Source organism: Hemiscyllium ocellatum, chromosome 29 (assembly GCF_020745735.1).
Source record: "Hemiscyllium ocellatum isolate sHemOce1 chromosome 29, sHemOce1.pat.X.cur, whole genome shotgun sequence".
Classification (NCBI taxonomy): domain Eukaryota; kingdom Metazoa; phylum Chordata; class Chondrichthyes; order Orectolobiformes; family Hemiscylliidae; genus Hemiscyllium; species Hemiscyllium ocellatum.
In genome coordinates this window covers 51,156,503-51,180,082 of record NC_083429.1, presented here as the reverse complement: position 1 = coordinate 51,180,082, position 23,580 = coordinate 51,156,503, and the positions used below count along the sequence as shown (strand labels likewise).

The window sequence follows — 23,580 nt, the reverse complement described above, 5'->3', positions numbered from 1 at the left end:
CAGAATAACTGTAGTCGCTTTATCTAAATTTATTCCTCACGGTTTTAATTTGATTGTTGGTCCTAACAACAAGGATAAGAATGTTAACAGCAGGTTATTCAGGGACAGTGTGAGTCTACATCAATGAGCAGTGAGTTGATGGACAAACAGGATTTTGTGTGGATCATTTATGCTTTGGATAACAGCCAGTTTATGGGCTCCAGTGTAAAATAGAAAGGGGCAATGTGGCTCAGTGGTTAGCACTGCTGCCTCACAGCACAAGGGACCCAGGTTCGATTCCATCCTTGGGTGACAGACTGTGTGGAGTTTGCACATTCTCGTGTCTGTGTGTGTTTCCTCCGGGTGCGCCGGTTTCCTCTCACAGTCCAAAGATGTGCAGATTAGGGTGGATTGGTCATGGGGAATGCAAGGTTAGAGGGTTAGGAGGGGGATGCCCTTCAGAGGGGTGGTGCAGAGTTGATGGGCTGAATAGCCTCTTTCCAGGCTATAGGGATTCTATGACAAGATGAATAAGGGAGAATTGTTTAATGTCATTCATGGGCTTTTGATGCATCCACATGGAAGTGACGACTGAGAAAGATGAGGCAATAATTGGAATACTTGCCCTTTGAACCTCCACGAGACCCACTTTCCCCTAGTTAGAGGGAATCCGATCAATTTGTGACTGTAGTGTGGTCAGTGTTACAATGTAGGAAATTAAGCAATTAATCTATGCATAGAAATAACACTGAGATAAATGGCCAACAAGCTAAAGCATCATCATTTGAGGGATAAATATTGACCAGGATAGATGGGAGAACTACCCAGCTGTGGGATCTTTTGTATTAATCTGAGAGAGAAGGTACATAAGAGTGAGTTGAAAGATGGCTCTGCTTAGAGCCACTTGGCTGGCTCTATGGTCTTTAAGATGCACTTTGGTGAGTGAGCAGCAACAGCCTTTATTAAACAGAAGGATATGTGGTAAGAAAGGCCATCTTACCTGGAACCCTATATACTCCAGTTCCGTTACCAGCACATACAAGCTGAGAAAAGGTTTGGATGTGCTGGTGTTGGACTGGAATGGACAAAGTTAAAAATCCTGATGAAGGGCTCTGGCCCGAAACGTCGAATTTCCTGTTCCTTGGATGCTGCCTAACCTGCTGTGCTTTAACCAGCAACACATTTTCAGCAAAGTTAAAAATCAGACAACACAACCGGGTTTATTTGAAAGCACTAGCTTTCGGAGCGCTGCTCCTTCATCAGGTTTTTTGTCAAAAATATTAAAGAAGCAGCCATAATGTGGAGATGTTGAAACCAAAGTGAAGTCCATACAATTGCAAGTATCTTTGGCAAGAGGAAGTTTGTCTCTAGCCCAGCAGATGGAAGTACTGAGCCTGGCAGCAGCAGTCCACGTCACCTCAAATCCTTTCATGCCCTTGAACAGCGTAGGAACTGTCTTTCACTCATGTGACTGGATCAAGAAGCAGCAGCCTCTCTCCTGTAAAGTTTTGTTTCTTTAAAAAAATGGGTCTGTTTTCTCGTCCTGGATGTATCCCTGCCTTTAGAACCTAAAGACATTCGCCTGAATCTTGCTTAGAAGGAAGGTAGAGTCAGATTGTATTTCATTGTAAATTGGTGCTGTCAGTCTTGGGCTGTATGTTAAACATTGCATCTTGAATCTATACATTTGAGGTTTTGTATGATCTCGTGTGCAGTAAAAATGATTCACTCCAGATAGCATTGGAAATCTCAACAATGGTGATTTTATAACCAGTTCACTGTACTCATTACATTCCTATACAAGAGTACACCTAACAATAAAATCTAATCCTAATTTACCGAAGTCCAGCTCCCAAGTGAGTAGCTTCTCAATGCTATTAAAAGGAACCTGATTGTCCCCCTCAGAGACACACCCTGGGGAATGACCCACATATCCAGTTGTTTGATCTTTGGCTGTGAACTATAACAGACTGTGGTAATGAACACTATGGTTACAACTTTATTTTTTTCTTGCTGTATACAGAAGCTGGAGGGAGCTATTCAAGACTGTTAATGGCTGGCTGTTATATTAACCCCACCCACCTAATTTGTCTGATAACTTGATGCCAAATTAGAATGGACAGTGCAAAAGCAACATGGGTACAAAATTAGCCGTGTTCCACTGACAGGAACAGGTGAGCGATTGTTTTCTGTGTTGGAGGAAGGTTTACAGCGGAGTTCTTCAGGATCATTGTTCGGAAGCAAAAAAATGCAGCATCTGTGGAGAGAGCAAGTTATAGTGACTTCATCAGACATCTCGACTCGAAATGTTAGCTCGCTCTCTCTCCGTGGATGCTGTCCGACCCACTGTAATCTCCAGCATTTGTTGTTTTCCGTACAGATTCCAGAGTCTGCAGTAATTTGTTCCATCATTAGTTGGATCCTGCTCCTTGTGATGGATTTTACTGGGACTGACCTGGATGTTCAGGACATGAGTTTTGCCAACGATATACTGAAAGTCATGGGAGAACTGGCTTGGCCTCAACTGGGATATTGCTTCAAGACCTGGGCACCACATGCCAGGCAGAAACATAGGAACAGGAGTAGGCCATTCAGCCCCTTGAGCATAGTCCACCATCTCATACAATCGTGACTAATGGAACACCTCAATGCCTTTTACCTATGCTATCCTCATTATCTTTTATGGCTTTGGTGATCAGAAATCAAGTCCTCTCCACCTTAGAAACACCCAAACATCGTCCAAGGTTGAGAGGTCCAAAGATTTACAACCCTCTGAGTAAAAACATTCCCCTCATCTCAGTCCAGTGTGGCAACAAGGTAAAAACAATGACTGCAGATGCTGGAAACCAGATTCTAGATCAGTGGTGCTGGAAGAGCACAGCAGTTCAGGCAGCATCCGAGGAGCAGCGAAATCGACGTTTCGGGCAAAAGCTCTTCATCAGGAATAAAATCACCCTATTTATAGATCATATCCCCGAAACCTCCAACCTGCATCCACACTGTCTAACCCTGTCAGTACTTTGTAACTTACAATGCATGTGCTGGGTGGTTGGGGTCTGAGCATCTGATGCAAGCAGTTTCAATCGAGGGATTCAGACTGTTAACCTGAACAGGAACAATGTGTGGGCTTACAGGGAGAAGGCAGGAGAGTAGCATTAGGCGTGTTGTTCCACAGAGAGCTAGTACAGGCACAATGGGCCATTAGTTCAAAAGATAGAGGAGCAGAATTATGCCATTTGGCCCATCGATCATGGTTGATACACTCCTCACCCTCATTTTCCTGCCTTCTTCCCATATCCCTTCAACCCATTACCAATTAAAAATCTGTCTAACTCCTCCTTAAATTTACCCAGCATCCACCGCACTTTGGGGCAGTGACTTCCACAGATTCACAGCCCTTTGGGAGAAGTAATTTCTCCACTGTTTTAAATTTGGTACCCTTTAGCCTAAAACTATAACCTCTCGGCCTAGAATGCCCCACAAGGGGAAGCATTTGCTCCTGCCTATCTTATCCACACCTTTTATCATCTTGAATATCCTCCATGTGATCTCCTCTCATTCTTCTAAAATCCAGAGAGTATCGGCCCTAAACTGTTCAATCCCTCTTCATACGACAAACCCCTCACCTGTGGGATCAATCTAGTGAAGCTTCTCTGAACTGCCTCCAATGCCCTACATCTTTCCTTAAATAAGGGAACCAAAACTGTGCACAGTACTCCAGGTGCGGTCTCACCAATACCTTGTATAGTTGCAACAACACTTCCTTACCATTATATTCTATTCCTTTAGCTATAAAAGCCAACGTTCCATTCACTTTCTTTATTATCTGCTGTAGCTGCATGCTAGTTTTCTGTCACTCATGAATGAGGACGCCTAGAACCCTTTGCACTGGAGCACCCTGAAGTCTCTCCCCGTTTAGATAATAGGTTGCCTGCCCATTTTTTTCAACTAAAATGCATGACCTCACAGTCATAAAGAGTAAAGGGCCAAAGAGCTGAAAATGTGTTGCTGGAAAAGCTCAGCAGGTCAGGCAGCATCCAAGGAGCAGGAGATTCGATGTTTCGGGCATAAGCCCATCTTCAGGAATGAAGCTGGATTTGTACCTTGGTCCCTGGATCTGTGAGGCAGCCATGCTAACCACTGAGACCCCATGCCATCTCCTGAAGAAGGGCTTATGCCCGAAACGTCGAATCTCCTGCTCCTTGGATGCTGCCTGATCTGCTGCACTTTTCCAGCAACACATTTTCAGCTCAGATCTCCAGCATCTGCAGTCCTCACTTTCTCCTAAAGGGCCAAAGAGTCTATCTCCTTGCTATAACCATTCTGTGTTTAGGTTTCTGTAGATCTTTTGTCAATTATCTTAAATCTGTCTCCATTGACAGATTTACTGACCCCCCTGCCACCAGAAACAATTTATTTTCCTCAGTCAGAACCTTTCATGACCATAAACCTCGATCCAATCTCCCTCTACCCTCTCCACTCTCAGATAAACAAACTCAGCCTTCTAAAATGAAATTTTGGTATTTATTGCAAAAGGAATAGCATACAAAAGTTGGGATTTGTTGCTTCAACTGTACATGGCATTGGTAAGACCACACCTGGAGTATTTGTACAGTTTTGGACTCTTTACTCAAGGTGGGGTAAAATTGTATTGGAGAAAGTGAGGACTGGGAATAACCAGCCTCATTCCTGATGAAGGGCTTATCCCCGAAACGTTGATTCTCCTGCTCCTCGGATGCTGCCTGACCTGCTGTGCTTTTCCAGCAGAACCCTCTTGTAATTGTATTAGACGGCTGTTCAGAGGAGTTCACGAGATTGATTCCAGAGATTAGGGGAGTATGTGTATGAGTATGTATAAAGAGAGATTGATTCGTTCAGGCCTATACTCTCTGGAGTTTAGAAGAATAATAGGACATTTAATTGAGGTATAAAAGATGTTGAAAGGGATTACAAAGTAGATGCAGAGTGGATGTTTTACCTAGTGGACCAATCTAAAGTGAGATAGTTTTAGGATAAGGAGTAGTGGATTTAAAACAGAAATGAGCAAGATTTCCTTTTCTCTAAGAGTCATGAATCTGTGGAATTCACTATCTCAGAGTGTGGTGGATGCTTAGACACTGAATACATTTAAAGGAGAGAAAGATTTTTAATCAGTAAGTGATTGCAGGGTTTTGGGGAGTGGCAGGAAAATGGAGTTAGGTTTCTAATTACTTGGCGGCACGGTGGCACAGTGGTTAGCACTGCTGCCTCACAGCGCCAGGGACCTGGGTTCAATTCCCACCTCAGGCGACTGACTGTGTGGAGTTTGCACGTTCTCCCCGTGTCTGCGTGGGTTTCCTTCGGGTGCTCTGGTTTCCTCCCACAGTCCAAAGATGTGTGGGTCAGGTGAATTGGCCATGCTAAATTGCCCATAGTATTAGGTAAGTGGTAAGTGCAGGGGTACGGGTGGGTTGTGCTTCGGCAGGTCAGTGTGGACTTGTTAGGCCGAAGGGCCTGTTTCCACACTGTAAGTAATCTAATCTAATCTAATGCCTCTTCTGGAGTACTGTGTCCAGTTCTGGTCACGCTGCATTAGGAAGGATATTATTAACCTGGAAAAGGTTCAGAAGAGATTTACCAGGATGTTGCTGGGAATGGAGGGTTTGAGTTATAAGGACAGGCTGGGACTTTTTTCACTGGAGCACAAGAGGCTGAGGGGTGACCTTATAGAGGTTTATAAAATCATGAGGAGTATAGATAAAATGGATGGCAGGTGTTGTTTCCATAAGGTGGGGGAAGTTCAAAACCAGGGGGGTATAGTTTTAAGGTGAGAGGAGAGAGATTTAACACAAAGTGGTTCATGTGTAGAATGAACAGTCAGAGGAAGTGGTGGATATGGGTACAATTCCAACATTGAAAAGACGTTTGGATGAGTATATGAGTAGGAAAGGTTTGGAGAGATATGGATTAAATGCAGGCAGGTGGGACTAGTTTAGTTTGGGAACATGGTCAGTATGGACTGGTTGGACCGAAGGGTCTGTTTCCGTGCTGTATGACTCCATGAGATCAGCCCTGATCATGCTAAATGCTGGAGCAGACTCCAAGGGGCTGAATGGCCTATTTCTGCTCCTCGTTCTTAGGTTCTTCTCATTTTCCCGACTGAACTCCCTCATCTCAGGAATTATTCCAATATATTCAGTTATTATTCCTGAATCTCTGCAAAACCTTCACATCCTTCTTAACATCTGCTGACCAGATGCTCTTCCCTTAGACCTCCAGCTATGTGGCTGGCTGGGGATGTTGCACAGTACTTAATCATGACCTCCAACCTCTCTGCTCCCACTCCCCCTGTCCCAGTGTTGATCACCCATCCTCTGGGGGTGGGAAACAATCAGAAAGTATACAGACCCTTCATTGTCCAATTGGAAAAACATTGACTATTGGTCTGCCCACTTCCATTAGTTTAATAACTAATAAATAAACATCTTCAAAGGAAATGAAAAACGCTACTATTTATCTCTTGTGTTGCAGTAGCAGTGTCCCTACCTTTAGACCAAAATACCTGACTCAAGTCCTGATTTGGAGATGCCGGTGTTGGACTGGGGTGTACACAGTTAAAAATCACACAACACCAGGTTATAGTCCAACAGGTTTAATTGGAAGCACACTAGCTTTCGGAGCGACGCTGCTTCATCAGGTGGTAGTGGAGGGCTCGGTCCTAACACACAGAATTTATAGCAAATATTTGCAGTGTGATGTAACTGAAATTATACATTGAAAAATTGATTGTTAAGCCTTTCATCTGTTAGAATACCGTGATAGTTTCACTTCTTTCATGTGCAAATCACAAAACCTTTTTTTAAAAGTTGCATTCTCGGGTTAGCTGTTAACAATGGTGATAGCTAGACAATATGTTGAAGGTGTTAGCCCCCTGTGTTCTCTGTCTATGCCATGATGTTTAGATTGATTCTAATCTAAAAAGTGGGATAACAGAGATTTACATGAATGCATGCAGTTTTTGAGCAAAGTATAATGTAACTCTGCAAGTACAAATTCACCCCACAAAATATGGAGATGCCGGTGTTGGACTGGAGTGTACAAAGTTAAAAATCACACAAAACCAAGTCCAACAGGTTTAATTGGAAGCACACTAGCTTTCGGAGCGACGCTGCTTCATCAGGTGATAGTGGAGGGCTCAATCATAATACAGAATTTATAGCAAAATTTGCAGTGTGATGTCACTGAAATCATACATTGAAAAATTGATTGTCTGTTAAGCCTTTCATCTGTTAGAATACAGTGATAGTTTCACTTCCTTTATGTGTAAATCATAAAATCCTTTTGTTTAAAGTTGCATTCTCAGGTTAGCTGCTAACAATGGTGATAGCTAGACAATATGTTGAAGGTGTTAGCCCCCTGTGTTCTCTGTCTAGGACCTGATGTTTAGATTGATTCTAATCTAAAAAGTGAGATAACAGAGTTTTACATAAATTTATGCAGTTTTTGAGCTCAGAGTTCTACATGAATGTATGCACCCACAGACCAGCCAAACCAGGAACATTCCTTGTCACAATGGACGTTTCCGCACTCTACACCAGCATCCCCCACAATGATGACATCGCGGCAACAGCCTCAGTACTCAACACCAACAACTGCCAATCTCTAAACACCATCCTAAAGCTCATCCACTTTATCCTCGATCACGTGGCACAGTGGTTAGCACTGCTGCCTCACAGCACCAGAGACCCGGGTTCAATTCCCGACTCAGGCGACTGACTGTGTGGAGTTTGCACTTTCTCCCCGTGTCTGCGTGGGTTTCCTCCGGGTGCTCCGGTTTCCTCCCACAGTCACAAAGATGTGCGGGTCAGGTGAATTGGCCGTGCTAAATTGCCCGTAGTGTTAGGTAAGGGGTAAATGTAAGGGTATGGGTGGGTTGCGCTTCGGCGGGTCGGTGTGGACTTGTTGGGCCGAAGGGCCTGTTTCCACACTGTAAGTCTAATCTAATCTAAACGTCTTCACCTTTGACAATCAGTTCTTCATCCAGACACACGGAACAGCCATGGGGACCAGATTTGCACCCCAATATGCCAACATTTTTATGCACAGGTTCGAACAAGATTTCTTCTCTGTGCAGGATCTTCAACCAACATTACACACCAGGTACATTGATGACATTTTCTTCCTCTGGGCCCATGGCGAGGAGTCACTGATAAAACTACACAGTGACATCAACAAGTTTCATCCCATCATCAAACTCACCATGGACTACTCTCGACTGTCTGTCTCATTCTTGGACACGTGCGTCTCCATCAAGGATGGACACATCAACATCACACTCTACCACAAACCCACAGACAACCTCACAATGCTACGCTTCTCCAGCTTCCACCTAAAACACATTAAAACAGCCATTCCCTATGGACAAGCCCTACGCATACACCGGATCTGCTCAGATGAGGAGGAACGACGGACACCTGGAAGTACTCAAGGATACCCTCACTAGAACGGGGTACGGTGCTCAACTCATCGACTGCTAGTTCCAATGTGCCACAGCAAGGAACCGTAATGACCTCCTCAGGAGACAGACACATGCTGCAACTGACAGGATACCCTTCGTTGTTCAGTATTTCCCAGGAGCTGAAAGATTACGCCATGTTCTTCGTGACCTGCAACACATTATCAACGAGGATGAGCACCTCACCAAGACCTTCCCCACACCTCTAATACTCGCCTTTAAACAATCGCCAAACCTCAAACAGATCATTGTTCGTAGCAAACTGCCTGGCTCTCAGGACAACTCCATATAACCCTGTCACGGTGGACGCTGCAAGACGTGTCAGATTGTGGACATAGATACCACTATTACACATGGGGACACCTCCCACCTTGTACATGGCAGGTACTCATGTGACTCAGCCAACGTTGTCTATCTTATACGTTGCAGGCAAGGATGCCCGGAGGCATGGTACATTGGGGAAACCAAGCAAAGGCTACGACAACGGATGAATGGGCACCGCACAACAATCAACAGACAGGAGGGTTCCCTCCCAATTGGGGAACACTTCAGGACATTCAACTTCGGACCTTCGGGTGACCATCCTCCAAGGTGGACTTCAGGACAGGCAGCGGGGAAAGTGGCCGAGCAGAGGCTGATAGCTAAGTTCGGTACCATAGGGAGGGCCTCAACTGGGACCTTGGGTTCATGTCACATTACAGGTAATCACCATTGCACTACACACACACAGATATTCCTACACACACACACTCACACACACACACAGGCACTCCTATACACATGGACACACATTCACACAGACACCCACACACACCCTTATAGACACACACACTCCCACAGTCACACATGCACCCCCTCACAGACTTAAGACACTCTGCGCTCACTACACACACATATACTTTCTCACACTCACAACCCCCAACCTAGACAGACACACACAGACACCATTGTTAACAGCTAACCTGAGAATGCAACTTTTTTCAAAAAAGGTTTTGTGATTTACACATGAAAGAAGTGAAACTATCACTGTATTCTAACAGATGAAAGGCTTAACAATCAATTTTTCAATGTATAAATTCAGTTACATCACACTGCAAATTTTTGCTATAAATTCTGTGTGTTAGGATTGAGCCCTCCACTACCACCTGACGAAGGAGCGTTGCTCCGAAAGCTAGTGCGCTTCCAATTAAACCTGTTGACTATAACCTGGTGTTGTGTGATTTTTAACCTTGAGTCAAGTCCCACCTGTTCCAGAGGTGTCTCATTATCCCAGTGGAAACTAACTGCTAGAGATCTGGCAGCAATTGTGGAGAGAGCAAGCGAGTTATTGTTTCCAGTCTGATAATGACCGGGAAATTTAAAATATCGACAGATTATTTTTGAAGGCAGTGAGCTGTAATCAAGAATTTGAGCATGTTATTCCTGTTCGGATGTTGCTTGAAGCTGTGATGAATGAATGCTCATTTTCTGAATGGGTTCTCCAGGACAATTTTAAATGAATTATCAACTTCAAAGACTTGGCAACATTCAAAACAAATCCGAAAGTGTAGCTGTTGTGGTCAAAGATTTGCCAGAGATTATCTTCAAGCAGTAAACTCGGTATCACAGATTTACAGCACCCTGGGGAGGGAGTGGCTCAGCGAATGGTTCCACCAGAGATACACACACACACAAAAGGGCCGAAAGGCCTCTGGCTGTACCGAATTCATCTACACGCAGGAGGAAAGAAAAAAAAGCAAAACCAAATTTAGGAAGTTGGTGTATGTAGTTTCCTGTGCTGCACAGATTTGGCAGGAAGTTCGTGATGAACAAAACTAAGGGTAAGTCTGCAACTGCACGGGAGGAGGTTTTGCTAACTAGAAAGCAACACTAACTAACCACGAAGCAGCCCTTAACTAACCAGGTCTGTCTCTGGAGGAGGATTCCAGAGCCCCGTCAGTTTCAGGCAAGGTCAGTGCAGCCCTGGGTCAGATTTGGTCTCAGTGTGACTGGGACTCCGGCTGCTGACTGAGATCAGCTGTAACTCTCTCTCTCTCTCACTCTGTGCAGAGCCAGTTCCTGCTGTCAGTGCAGAGCCACAGTGAAACCGTTAACCCAAGGTAACTTTCTGGAACTGCTCTGAAAGGTTTTAGCTGTAGTTTCGTAAACTGTAAGAAGTTTGCCTGAAGTTTTCATGTCAAAAGTTGTATCCCTTTGGTTGTCAGATGAGAACGAGCACTCAATGTTTGCTTTAAACAAAAATGTCATTCCCCCACCCCCCGTCTCTGTTCCTGTACGTCGTTGTTATTCTCCCCAGTCTCCTGTGGTGCGGGAGGTAATGCCTGCTCTCAGGGAGTGCTGCAATGTCCGAGGCATGGATTTTCAGATGAGGTGTTAAAGCATGCCGCCTCACAGGGCACTAGCACAGAGAAGGCTCTCCTCAATATTTACCCTTTCACCTACAGTACCTCCTCAGGTAGACAGACAGCTGAGCATGACAGGCCTGACCCAGAATGGATCTGAATCCCCATCAGCTGGAACAGAAATCAACTCCCCTCCCCTCCCCTCCCCTGGGCTGTTCATGCTGAGCATCCCCATCCCCATCCCCATCCCCCCTCCCATGGGATGTTCATGCTGAGCTGCCCCACCCGCATCCCCCCTCCCATGGGATGTTCATGCTGAGCTGCCCCACCTTCGAACCCTGCCAATTTGACTTGCGCTGGCAACAAGCATGTGTTCTGAGTGGGCCTCGACCCGGAATGTCTGGCTAAAACACAGACCCGTGGCTCCACACAGCCTCCAACAAACCTGAAGACCGCAATTTCCCCCCAGACGTGATCGACGATGCTCTCCACCGCATCTCCTCCACTTCCTGCACCTCTGCCATTGAGCCCTGCCCCTCCAACCGCCACCAGGACAGAACCCCACTGGTCCTCACCTACCACCCCACCAACCTCCATATACATCGTATCATCCGTTGTCATTTCCGCCACCTCCAAACGGACCCCACCACCAGGGATATATTTCCCTCCCCCTCCCCTATCAGCGTTCCGAAAAGACCATCCCTTCCGTGACTCCCTCGTCAGGTCCACACCCCCCACCAACCCAACCTCCACTCCCGGCACCTTCCCCTGCAACCACAAGAAATGCAAAACTTGTGCCCACACCTCTTCCCTTAATTCCCTCCAAGGCCCCAAGAGATCCTTCCATATCCGCCACAAATTCACCTGCACCTCCACACACATCATTTACTGCATCCGCTGCACCCGATGTGGCCTCCTCTACATTGGGGAGACAGGCCGCCTACTTGCGGAACATTTCAGGGAACACCTCTGGGACACCCGGACCAACCAACCCAACCACCCCGTGGCTCAACGCTTCAACTCCCCCTCCCACTCCACGAAAGACTCCTCCATCACCAGACCATAGCAACACAACGGTTGGAGGGAGAGCGCCTCATCTTCCGCCTGGGAACCCTCCAACCACAAGGGATGAACTCCGATTTCTCCAGTTTCCTCATTTCTCCTCCCCCCACCTTGTCTCAGTCGCATCCCTCGAACTCAGCACCGCCTTCCTAACCTGCAATCTTCTTCCTGACCTCTCCGCCCCCACCCCACTCCGGCCTATCACCCTCACCTTGACCTCCTTCCACCTATCGCATTTCCAATGCCCCTCCCCCAAGTCCCTCCTCCCTACCTTTTATCTTAGCCTGCTGGACACACTTTCCTTATTCCTGAAGAAGGGCTCATGCCCGAAACATCGACTCCCCTGCTCCTTGGATGCTGCCTGACCTGCTGCGCTTTTCCAGCAACACATTTTCAGTTCTGATATCCAGCATCTGCAGACCTCACTTTCTCCGAGTAAGTTTCTCAACCCCATTCTCCTGCGTTCTCCCCATAACCCTTGATCTCTTTGACAATCAAGAACCTATCCATCTCTGTGTTAAATACACTCAATGACCTGGCCTCCACAGCCTTCTGTGGCAGTGAATTCCATAGGTTCCCCACCCTCTGGCTGAAGACATTTCTCCTTATCTCCGTCTAAAAGGTCTCCCCTTTACTCTGAGGCTGTGTCCTCTTCTCCTAGTCTCTCCCACCAATGGGAACATCTTCCCAACATCCACTCTGTCCAGGCCTTTCAGGGTTCTGTATGTTTCAGTTAGATCCCCCTTCATTCCTTCTAGACTCCATCGAGTATAGGCCCAGAGTCCTCCAATGTTATAAACCTCCATAAGGTCACCCCTCAGCCTCCGACGCTCCAGGGAAAACAGCCCCAGCCTGTTCAGCCTCTCCCTGTAGCTCAAATCCTCCAACCCTAGCAACATCCTTGTAAATTTTTTCTGCACCACTTCATTGACTTTTGGACAGTACGAGAAGGGTCCTGACAGAGGTGTGAGATTTTGAGGGACATGAATAAGGAGGATGTAACAGTACTTTCCCCATTTGTAGAGACGTCAATAACTTTGAGTTAAGAGGTAGCAGGCTAAAGGGGGAATTGTGAGTCAAAGGGATCATAGGGACTGGGTTGGATGATCAGCCATGATCATATTGAATGGTGGAGCAGGCTTAAAGGGCTGAATGGCCTTCTTTTACACCTATTTTCAACATTTCAATGTAAGAGAAATATTTTAACTGAGTGGTGCAAGTCTGGAACTCACTGCTTCAAAGGGTGGCCAGGTTAGAAACTCTTGCACCTAATCAGTCAGATTTAGTCAGTAAAAGGGGACGATTGTAGTTCCCCTTGACATGTGGCACAGTGGTTAGCACTGCTGCCTCACAGTGCCAGAGACCTGGGTTCAATTCCTACCTCAGGCAACTGTCTGTTTGGAGTTTGCACATTCTCCCTGTCTCTGCATGGGTTCCTTTGGGTGTTCCTGTTTCCTCCCACTGTCCAAATATGTGCAGGTTAAATTGCCCATAGTGTTGGGTGAAGGGGTAAATGTAGGAGGGTGGGTTGCTGTTTGGAGGGTCAGTGTGGACTTGTTGGGCTGAAAGGCCTGTTTCCACACTGTAAGCAATCTAGTCAGAATTTTGGCTGGCACAGATGTGATGGGCCAAATGGCCCCCTGTGCTGTAAATGTCTCTGAGATTGTGAAAGATGCTGGAGAGGTCAAAGTATTTGTGTCAAGTTATTTCCTACCGTTTCAAACTCGATGCAGTTCTGATATAGTTGACTTTTCAATCTCGTCGTTATAATTACTCTTGCATTTTTCCACCATGATTGAATCCTTTTAAAAACAGATTTCGCATCCTGAAATGTTGAATTTATTGCCATCTCACTCAGCGTGGAATTTGACACACGTTTCCAACCCCACAGCACCCTTATCCCATCAAAGTGAGAACAGAAAAGGGAGTTGTCCTGTTTCCTCATGGCAGGCTTCTCTATCAGCTTTGTATAAAACCACCTGTTTGTTGAGAGAACTGTTAAAACCAGGATTTGTAATAACCTGAAATTAATAATCCATTTTCGAAATTAGTCTGTTTTACCTCACCCCACCCCCACCTATTTCTCTTATGTTGGGATAATGTTAAATTCTGATCTGAAAAGCTTTAGGCATGAGAATTTGAGCACAAGTTTGCACATGAATACTGGCCATTTCTTCCTCGAGTTCTCTTTACCCTCCCCACCTTTATCTTCCTTTCTCCAATTTCCTCCTTGTCTCTCCCTTCTGTCCTATTTTGGAAATATGGGTGAAGTGAGAGGGGATGGATTCGTCATCCTTTGTGTTTCTCTGATTACCTCAGGGCCTGGGATCTGAAGCCTGAATGTTGCTGGGGCATTGTTGGGTCACTCAGAGAGCAAGGCTCTTCCATTCTTTAATAGCTGGTCAGGCTGTTTACATGCTGACGGAGACATTAAGTAGAGATCATAAACCTCAGATGGGAGTGAAATTAACAAGCAGTTTATTAGTACGGCAGTATCGCGGAAGAGAAATTTGACTCAGCTGAAACAGCCAGGAGAAAGTGAGATCTGCAGATGCTGGAGATCAGAGCTGAAAATGTGTTGCTGGAAAAGCGCAGCAGGTCAGGCAGCATCCAAGGAGCAGGAGAATCGATGTTTCAGCCTTGAGCCCTTCTTCAGGAATGAGGAGAGTGTGCCAAGCAGGCTAAGATAAAAGGTAGGGAGGAGGGACTTGGGGGAGGGCCGTTGGAAATGCGATAGGTGGAAGGAGGTTAAGGTGAGGGTGATAGGCTAGAGTGGATGTGGAGGCGGAGAGGTCAGGAAGAAGATTGCAGGTTAGGAAGGTGGTGCTGAGTTTGAGGGTTGGGACTGAGACAAGGTGAGGGGAGGGGAAATGAGGAAACTGGAGAAATCTGAGTTCATCCCTTGTGGTTGGAGGGTTCCTGGGTGGAAGATGAAGTGCTGTTCTTCCAGCCGTTGTGTTGCTATGGTCTGGCGATGGAGGAGTCCAATGACCTGCATGTCCTTGGTGGAGTGGGAGGGGGAGTTGAATGTTGAGCCATGGGGTGGTTGGGTTGGTTGGTCCAGGTGTCCCAGAGGTCATGCTGTGGGTAGGCAGGGGGGTGGATCTTTTCCCACACATGCTTAAAGCTGGAACTGGATTGCAACATCATAAATTCAGTTCCAACATGAAGCACGATGACAGCTCAAAGAGTAAAAATAAACATGATTCTAATTTTGGATTCAATTAATTGCTGAGTATTTGCAATAGCTACTTTTTTTTACATTCATTTGTAGGGATGCAGGCATGACAGGCTGCACCAGCATTTCTTGCCCATCCTTAATTGCCCAGAGGGCAGTTAGGAGTCAACCACGTTACTGTAGGTCTAGAGTCAATTGTAGGCCAGACCAGATAAGGATGGCAGATTTCTTTCCCCTGCTAATGAACCAGTTGAGTTTTTCTCACAATTGACAACACTGTATATACTCACATAAACGTTGAATTTTTTAGACTGTTCGTAAGGTTAAATTTATGGGGTTGACTATTACATGGATTGTACTTCTGGGGGGGCTGAAATTCATGCTATAGTCCAAAATACCATCTCATTAGCAGAAGCCCAACTGATCTCTCAACAAATAAAGAAAAATACACAACGAATTACCAGATAAAGACAAGAGAAACAAAAATTACACTGTTCAACTCCGTCAGAACGAATAAAGCTTCATAAACATCAGGATGAATCAGACCGTATCGATGCTGTTCACCCTCGCTGTGTGTAGTTTGTGGTAGCACATCATCTGCTTTTTCTTCATCCGTGTTATCCCATGGAGAATTGTCCTCTGGACCATCCATTGGATACGAAATTCCATGTTTCTTGAATGAATTGAATATAATGTGAGCTTCTATTTCCTTCCATGAACCAACAATCCATTCAGAGATCAGTGGCAGTGATAGAGCCTGCTTACTGTCTCCTTTCACGTATGCTTTTCTGCATCACCCGTCCAGTTATTCCACTCTGTCCTCATCGTGTCCTTAACTGGTTTATTGATACCAACATATGTTGGTTACAAAACATTTGTGAGTTTGCCAGGAATTACAGCTACGTCACTGTCATGTGATTGGTTGTTGGCACCATCTTTCTTCATTAGATGGGATCGAACCTGGTCCCAGACGAGCAAACTCTTTTCCTTGTGTAGTCCACCCAGTTCATAAATTCCAAACTTCCTTAATCCATACAGTCAGAGACCAAGTTGAAGTTTTGAAATTTCTTCTTCATCCTGTGTAAAAATTCCCTCTAGAAAAAAACAAACAACTTTTTTGCTTTTAGATGCTGAACAAATGCAGTTTCAGCATTTAAACTGAGAACTATTGAAGTTGCATCCAGCCTCGTGGCTGCACAAGGATGACAATTCCTTTTGGAACTGTCTCCTTTGGTAAAGTTTTTCTCTTTAAAAACAGCCGTTGGTTGTAGCTTCATGCCATCAGCCGTACAAGAAAGAACTGAAGTAAACCTACTTTATCTCATGGCCGGTGGTTCTCACCATTACTGATTTTCCTCCTTTTTGGTTCTCCGTTTGATTCTTCGACATGTCGACGGTAATAGGTATTTTGTCCATGTTTCCAGTGCATGATAACCTGTAGCATTCCTTCTGCCAATTTCTGATTACACACTGGTGAAACCATAATATCTTATCTTCAGCAGGCAGCTTTTTGCAATCTTAGTTCTCTGCCGAAGTACTAAGTCATGCTTTCTCATGATCCTTACGGACCATTCTACACTTGCCTTAAAATCCAAAATTCCATCCTTCTTTAATTCATTTTACACGTGGATTCAGGTGGCTTCACATTTTCCACTTTGACGATTTTCAAGTACCCGCTCAACAACTTTTTTTCTCTCATTGTGGCCACTTGCTGAGTTCACCTCTGTTGGCATACTTTTGATTCAGCATTGTCTGAAGTTGCTTTGATAGCTTTCTCCAGTCTCTCACTAGTTTCCCTAAAACACAAAATTCTCTTGCTGCTACACAATCATTTTGTGTTCTCTGCGACTTCAATCATTTTCAGTTTAAATGCTGCCCTATGTTATTTGTTTTTTTCTGGGGTGGGGGGGGGGGGAGTTTTTACACAAAATGAAGAAGAAATTTCAAAACCTCAGATTGTATTCCACAAGGTTTGTTGACACCTGACTCTGACCCTGATGCGTCTTAAACTTGTGTGCCAAATTGGTGTGAATTGTACATCAAATCACAGAATAGTTTAAAAAGAAAATTCATTTCCTCATCGTAACGTTTATGTACAGGATAATAACATGACTCACAAATGTTGATCTGTTATCTGTGAAGAAGAAGGGTTGACTTTTTCCCGAGATATATGAAAAATTCCAGACCTTTTGGCCACAATTAGGGATCGACTTTTACAAGAGATTGACTTTTACTCGAGTCTATATGATAGTTTATGGTCATCATTAGAGTATTCATTCCAGATTTTTAAGAAAATGATTGAATTCAAATCTCATCTGCCACAGCAAGATTTAAACCTGAGTTGTCAGAACTTTACCTGGGTCTCTGGATTAGTAAACTAAGGAATAATACCACAAATAGTGAAGTCCAGGAGGTGTGGGTGTATTAAACTAAATGTCCTCTCTCCCATTTAAATAACAACAACATTGGAAGCCCAAGTCCCATCTATTTCTATACTCCTTCCACAATCCTGGTGGTTGCATGATACAATGACAAAGGAGTTACTGATTGATCAATGACTAATCTGAATGAGGCTAGAAATGATTCAGAAATGAGGTATGGAAAACCTGATTTTTGTTTTAAATTCGCTCATGGGATGTGGCCATTGCTGACTGGACAGCATTTATTGCCAGTTCCTAGGTGGGGGTGAACTGCCGCCTTTAAATAGGTCCATGTGCTGTAGGTTGACCTACAATGCTTTTCGAAAGATAGTTCCAGAACATTGGAGAACTTTGACTAGATTAGATTCCCTACAGCGTGGAAACAGGCCCAACCAGTCCACACCAGTCCTCTGAAGAGTAACCCACCCAGACCCATTTCTCTCTGACTAATGCACCTAAACCTAACACTATGGGCAATTTAGCATGGCCAATTCGCCTGGCCTGCACATCTTTGTGACTGTGGGAGGAAACTGGAGCACCTGGAGGAAACTCATGCAGACACGGGGGGGAACGTGCAAACTCCAAATAGACAGTCACCCGAGGCTGGGATTGAACCTGGGACCCCAGTGCTGTGAGGCAGCAGTGCTAACCACTGAGCCACCATGCCACCCTTATTCACTAGCCTTGATGTAAGGCAAGGACTAACACTCCTTGAATCTGGCACCTTAGACCACTCAGCCATCCTGACAAGCTAATACATTAATGAATGTAATTTAAGAAAGCAACTGTTCCCTGACCGGGAATCAAACCCGGGCTGTGGCGGTGAAAAAGCCGAATCCTAACCACTAGACCATCAGGGAGTCAGTCTAAAGTCATCTGTTCCTTCCAAGCCATACATGCATCATGTTTCAGTTTGTGTCTCCTAAAATTTGCATTTGAATGAAGCAACATTAACTCTCCTTCCACTCTCACTGCTAGGAGCTTGGTCCAAATTGACCGCTGACTGGAATATTGTTTCTGTGCTTTTGCAATTACTCCACCATGCTCCAGCTTTCAGAACAGGCTGTGTCCTGTGGATCTACCGTTCTGGTACAAGTTGAAACAGGATTATCATGGGTGGCACCATCTAGACCTTGTTATGATCCTTATAAGAGTATTGCTCCACCTCTTGCTCAACTCTCTGTGCATTCATCCAATGCCCTAATTGGAATGACTGTGTCTAAGATCCGTTGCTAGAGAAACAGCAAGTTAATTCCTGGTGAAAGCCAGGTACCCTCTGGCAGAGTGCGTCATGCCGACTGACAATGTCACACCCAACCATCGAACCAAGAAAGTGTCAGTGCAATTCCTGCCCTATACTGAGAGCTTCGACAAAGTAGCAAATATTATTTTCAGTACTTGTGGATGAAGGGAGGAAATTGGTTGGATCATTTTTTTCACTCCCTACTGTTGCTCCTTGTCATAAAATGAGTGTCTCACTGCAGCACAACTGGATTGTATTTGAGGACCCAGTAGCACGTGAACCTTCTGTAGCTGGGTAAAGAGTCAGCATGTGGCTGAGGTACCCCAGAAAGCCGAGACAAGAACCCCAAACTCTGTTGGTAGCTTTAAAGAAAATTGAATAAAGGCAATTAGAGTGTGTTGTACAAACTTGTAGGGGTATCTGAAGATTGTTTCCACTTTAAAGGCAAGCTGAGCTGTGTCCTCACAGGTCCTGCAATGTGTGGAAATACTTGTAACATTTAAAAAACAATTTTAAATATCTACAACCTTTAGAAAAAAGCAAACTTGCATAAGATGTTTGCATGCCCTTAAGGTATCGGAAGCCGTCTGTAAAAACCAACTCTACACCTGTTCCAACCAGAATTGAGTAGCAGTTGCAGGAAGTTTTCATTATAAGGTGGTGCTTATGTGACACTTAATTGTGATTGTTTGAGTGGACTGGGTAAATTGCTTACTGTTCGTTCACTTAGTCTGGTGTGAGGAGAGCGGTTTGATATTGGATCACGGCTATTCAATTTTGACAGCAGAAACAGAGACATCAAAGGTTGGTAATTAAAGATGTGAGAGGGTGAGGGAAGGTTGTGGGCAAATTGCTTTCTGCAGAGGTGGTGCTGAGATCTTGTTTTTTCTCAGGGGAGTTAGTTGCTGGCTGGGCCACCATTTATTGCCTATCCTAATTGCCCATGGGGAATATGGTCTTGAACTCTCTTGAACTTCTGCATTCGTGTGCAGAGAAACCCAAGGAGTGAATTCCAGGATTCTGGTGCAGGAACGGTGATACATTTCCAAGTTAGGATGGTGGGTGGCTTGGAGTGGAACTTGCAGGGGGTGGTGTTCCCATGTACCTGCTGCCCTCGCCCATCGAGGTGTAGCAGGTGCAGGTTCAGAAGGTGCCAGTGAGGGAGGATTTCCCAGTCGCTGCAGTGTTTTTCAAAATGGACCCAGTGCAGCCAGTGTGCAGTGCTGGTGGAGGGATGTCAATCCATTGGGTTGCTTTATTCTGATTGGTGTTGTGCTTCCTAAATATTATGGCACTTACACCCAGCCAGACATGTGGGGAGTCTTCCATCACATTCCTGACTTGTGCCCTGTAGATGGTGGCTCGGCTCTGGGAAGCGATGAAGATGATAAATTGGTCAGTTGTAACGAGTTGGGTTTCACCACTATCCTTCACTTCAATCAACCTCTAAAGATTCACTGATATGCTCTTTTCCATTTGCTCCCCAAACAACAACTTGCATTTACATAGCACCTTGACATAGTAAAATGAATCTCATTGAACAGACATTCAGGCCGGTGACACAAGGCTTGGTCAAAGGGGCAGATAGAGAGGATCAGGAAGCAAATTTGAAAGGTTATTCCAGAGTTCATTCACTGAATTAATCTGAAGTGAATTATAAATTTTGTACATGAAGGCAATCTTCCGGAGGTTTAGCATATTTTTTAAATTTCAAAAATATACTTTATTCATAAAATATTTTGATCTGTACAATTGGTGCCATTCATAGGTGCACCTTGCATTTCTTTACAACAGAGATCGGAATTAATCATTAGTATATATAGGTCTGTACATTAACTATCCATAAATTTAGCCAAGGCTTCAGCGGAGCCCACTTACTGCGTGGGCCCTCGTTCTTCTTTGGTGGGCAGACGTTACACGGTGGTCTTTCCCCACCGCGTCTTGGCAGCAGCTGCCCCAAGCTTCAGTGCATCCCTCAACACGTAGTCCTGGACCTTGGAATGTGCCGGTCCACAACACTCAGTCGGGGTCAACTCCTTCAGCTGGAAGATCAACAGGTTTCGGACCGCCCAGAGAGCGTCCTTCACCAAGTTGATGATCCTCCAGGCACAGTTGATGTTCGTCTCGGTGTGCGTCCCGGGGAACAGGCCGTAGAGCACGGAGTCCCGCGTCACGGCGCTGCTCGGGACGAATCTCGACAAACACCACTGCATTCCTCTCCAGACTTCCTCTGCATAGGCACATTCCAGAAGGAGGTATGTGACAGTCTCGTCCCCCCCGCAGCCGCTTCGAGGGCAGCGTGCGGTGCGGCTGAGAGTCCGGGCGTGCATAAATGATCTCACAGGTAGAGCCCTTCTCACCACCAGCCAAGCCATGTCTTGGTGCTTGTTGGAAAGTTCTGGTGATGAGGCATTCTGCCAAATTGCTTTGACAGTCTGCTCAGGGAACCACTCAACAGGATCCGCCCTCTCCTTTTCCCGAAGGGTCTCAAGAACACTACGTGCTGACCACTTCCTGATGGACTTGTGGTCAAAGATGTTTTTCTTCAGAAATTTCTCCACAAAGGACAGGTGATATGGAACAGTCCAACTACTCAGAGTGTTCCGCGGCAGCGAGGCCAGGCCCATCCTTCGCAACACCGGGGACAGGTAGAACCTCAGTACGTAGTGACACTTGGTGTTTGCCTACCGGGGATCCATGCACAGCTTGATGCAGCCACACACAAAGGTGGCCATCAGGGTGAGGGTGGCGTTGGGAGTGTTTTTTCCCCCATTGCACCAGTCTTTGTACATGGTGTGTCTTCGGACCCGGTCCATCTTTGATCTCCACATGAAGTGGAAGATGGCCCGGGTGACTGCGGCAGCACAGGTTCTGGGGATAGGCCAGGCCTGTGCCACATACAACAATACTGAGAGTACCTCGCACCTGATGACCAGGTTTTTTCCCACGATGGAGAACGACCGTTGCTCCCATCTGCCTAGTTTCTGTCTCATCTTCCTGATCCGCTCCTCCCAGGTCTTGGCGCACGCCCCAGCACCCCCGAACCAAATACCCAGCACCTTCAGGTGGTCAGTCCTGACAGTGAAGGGGATATAGGATTGGTCGGCCCAGTTCCTGAAGAGCATGGCCTCGCTCTTGCCTTGGTTTACCTTGGCCCCCGAGGCCTGTTCGAACTGGTCGCAGATGCACATGAGTCTGCGCACGGACAGCGGATCCGAGCAGAAAACGGCGACGTCATCCATGTACAGGGAGGCCTTAACCTGTAGGCCCCCGCTGCCAGGAATAGTCACCCCTCTCAGGCTTGCATCCTTCCTGATGGATTTGGCAAATGGCTCTATGCAACATACAAACAAGGCAGGAGAGAGGGCAGCCCTGCCTGGCTCCAGATCTGACTGGGAAGCTATCTGATTCCCACCCATTGATTGAGACTCCACTGACAATGTTGGTGTAGAGCAGTCTGATCCCATTACCAATTCCCTCCCCAAAGCCCATTTTGGAGAGGACATCCGTCATAGATGTATGCGATATCCTGTCAAAGGCTTTCTCCTGGTCCAGGCTGATGAGGCAGGTGTCCACCCCCCTGTCCTGCACGTAGGCGATCGTATCCCTGAGGAGTGCGAGACTCTCAGATCTTCCTGCCCGGTACAGCACAGGTTTGGTCGGGGTGGATCACCGTTCCCAGAGCAGACCTGACCCGGTTGGCAATGACCTTTGACAAGATTTTGTAGTCTGTGTTTAACAGTGAGATCGGTCTCCAATTTCTAATTTCGTCCCTCTCCCCCTTCCGCTTGTAGATGAGGGTGATGATGCCTTTCCTCATGGATTCACTCATGGTACCTGCCCGAAGCATCCTTCCTGATAGACTCAGCAAATGGCATATCTTGTGGAGGGAAAGATAGAGTTAACCCTTCAGATCAATGAAGGGTTTTCATCAGAGAACCAGAGGATGTTGGAGTTGACCAGTTTTTAAGTGAGTGTGAGAAGGGACAGGAAAAGAAGAAAGGAGGACGATTGTGATTGAGCAGAGGTTAGGGTGACTCAGCAAAACAGGAGCGATGATGGTACCAGACGAAGGGAGATGGCAATGGGAGAATTAAAGAAACAAAAGATGAGTACTAAGGAGGTCACTGGTTACCATGACGCCCAACAGAAAACTCTGGCATTGGACAAAAATGTCAAGTTGGTCTCAACAATGTTGGGTCAAGAGATCTGTGAGGTGCTTGGCTTGTTGACATACTGTTTCCTGAGTTACATTGGAACAGTGCAGAGATATAGAGAGATAAAAGCAAATGACCAGAGACTTGGGGTCATGCTTTTGACCACCTAATCAGTGCAAATGAACCACACACTCTGCTGTTATCAAACAAGGAGAGAGAATGACAAAGTACTTATTTTTTCATGGTGAGCAACATTCCCGCAAATAAAATTCAGCCGATACATTGATTGCAATCTCTGGACTAACCATCTTAAACTTTATCTCATTTGGTTTTGGAATATTTGCAGAGATACCTGTGAATCTTTTTGAATTTCTGAAATCCTTCTCATCATGATAGAAAGTTACATTTTGTGATTTTGTCACAAAGATCATTTTAAATGTACTAAGCAAAAACTTAAAGTCTTAAAGACCCATCAATCTTAACGAAGCTTCCTGATTCCATTGATAAAGTTAAAAATCACACAACACCAGGTTATAGTCCAACAGGTTTAATTGGAAGCACACTAGCTTTCGGAGCGATGCTCCTTCATCAGGTGGTAGTGGAGGGCTCAATCCTAACACACAGAATTTATAGCAAAAATTTACAGTGTGACATAACTGAAATTATACACTGAAAGTATGCATGATAGTTTCACTTCTTTCATGG

At 45.6% G+C, this 23,580-nt stretch overlaps 1 protein-coding gene across 7 annotated transcripts in view; it reads left to right on the top strand.

Annotated features, from left to right (window-relative positions):
• The window catches only part of nlrx1 (NLR family member X1), a 75,967-nt gene that overhangs the window by 12,901 nt on the left and 39,486 nt on the right, over positions 1–23,580 (top strand). Inside the window, exons 1-2 of one of the 7 annotated variants that reach the window (XM_060846962.1) lie at positions 1,549–1,583; positions 2,003–2,153. The exons of 1 other annotated variant lie outside the window; for it this stretch is intronic. The gene's annotated coding sequence lies outside the window, so the exon portion shown is untranslated. Of the gene's footprint in view, positions 1–1,390; positions 1,584–2,002; positions 2,154–8,902; positions 9,175–10,263; positions 10,294–10,522; positions 10,573–19,441; positions 19,523–23,580 lie in introns of those variants that run through there. 5 more of the 7 variants (XM_060846961.1, XM_060846963.1, XM_060846960.1 and 2 more) reach the window with 5 other exon arrangements.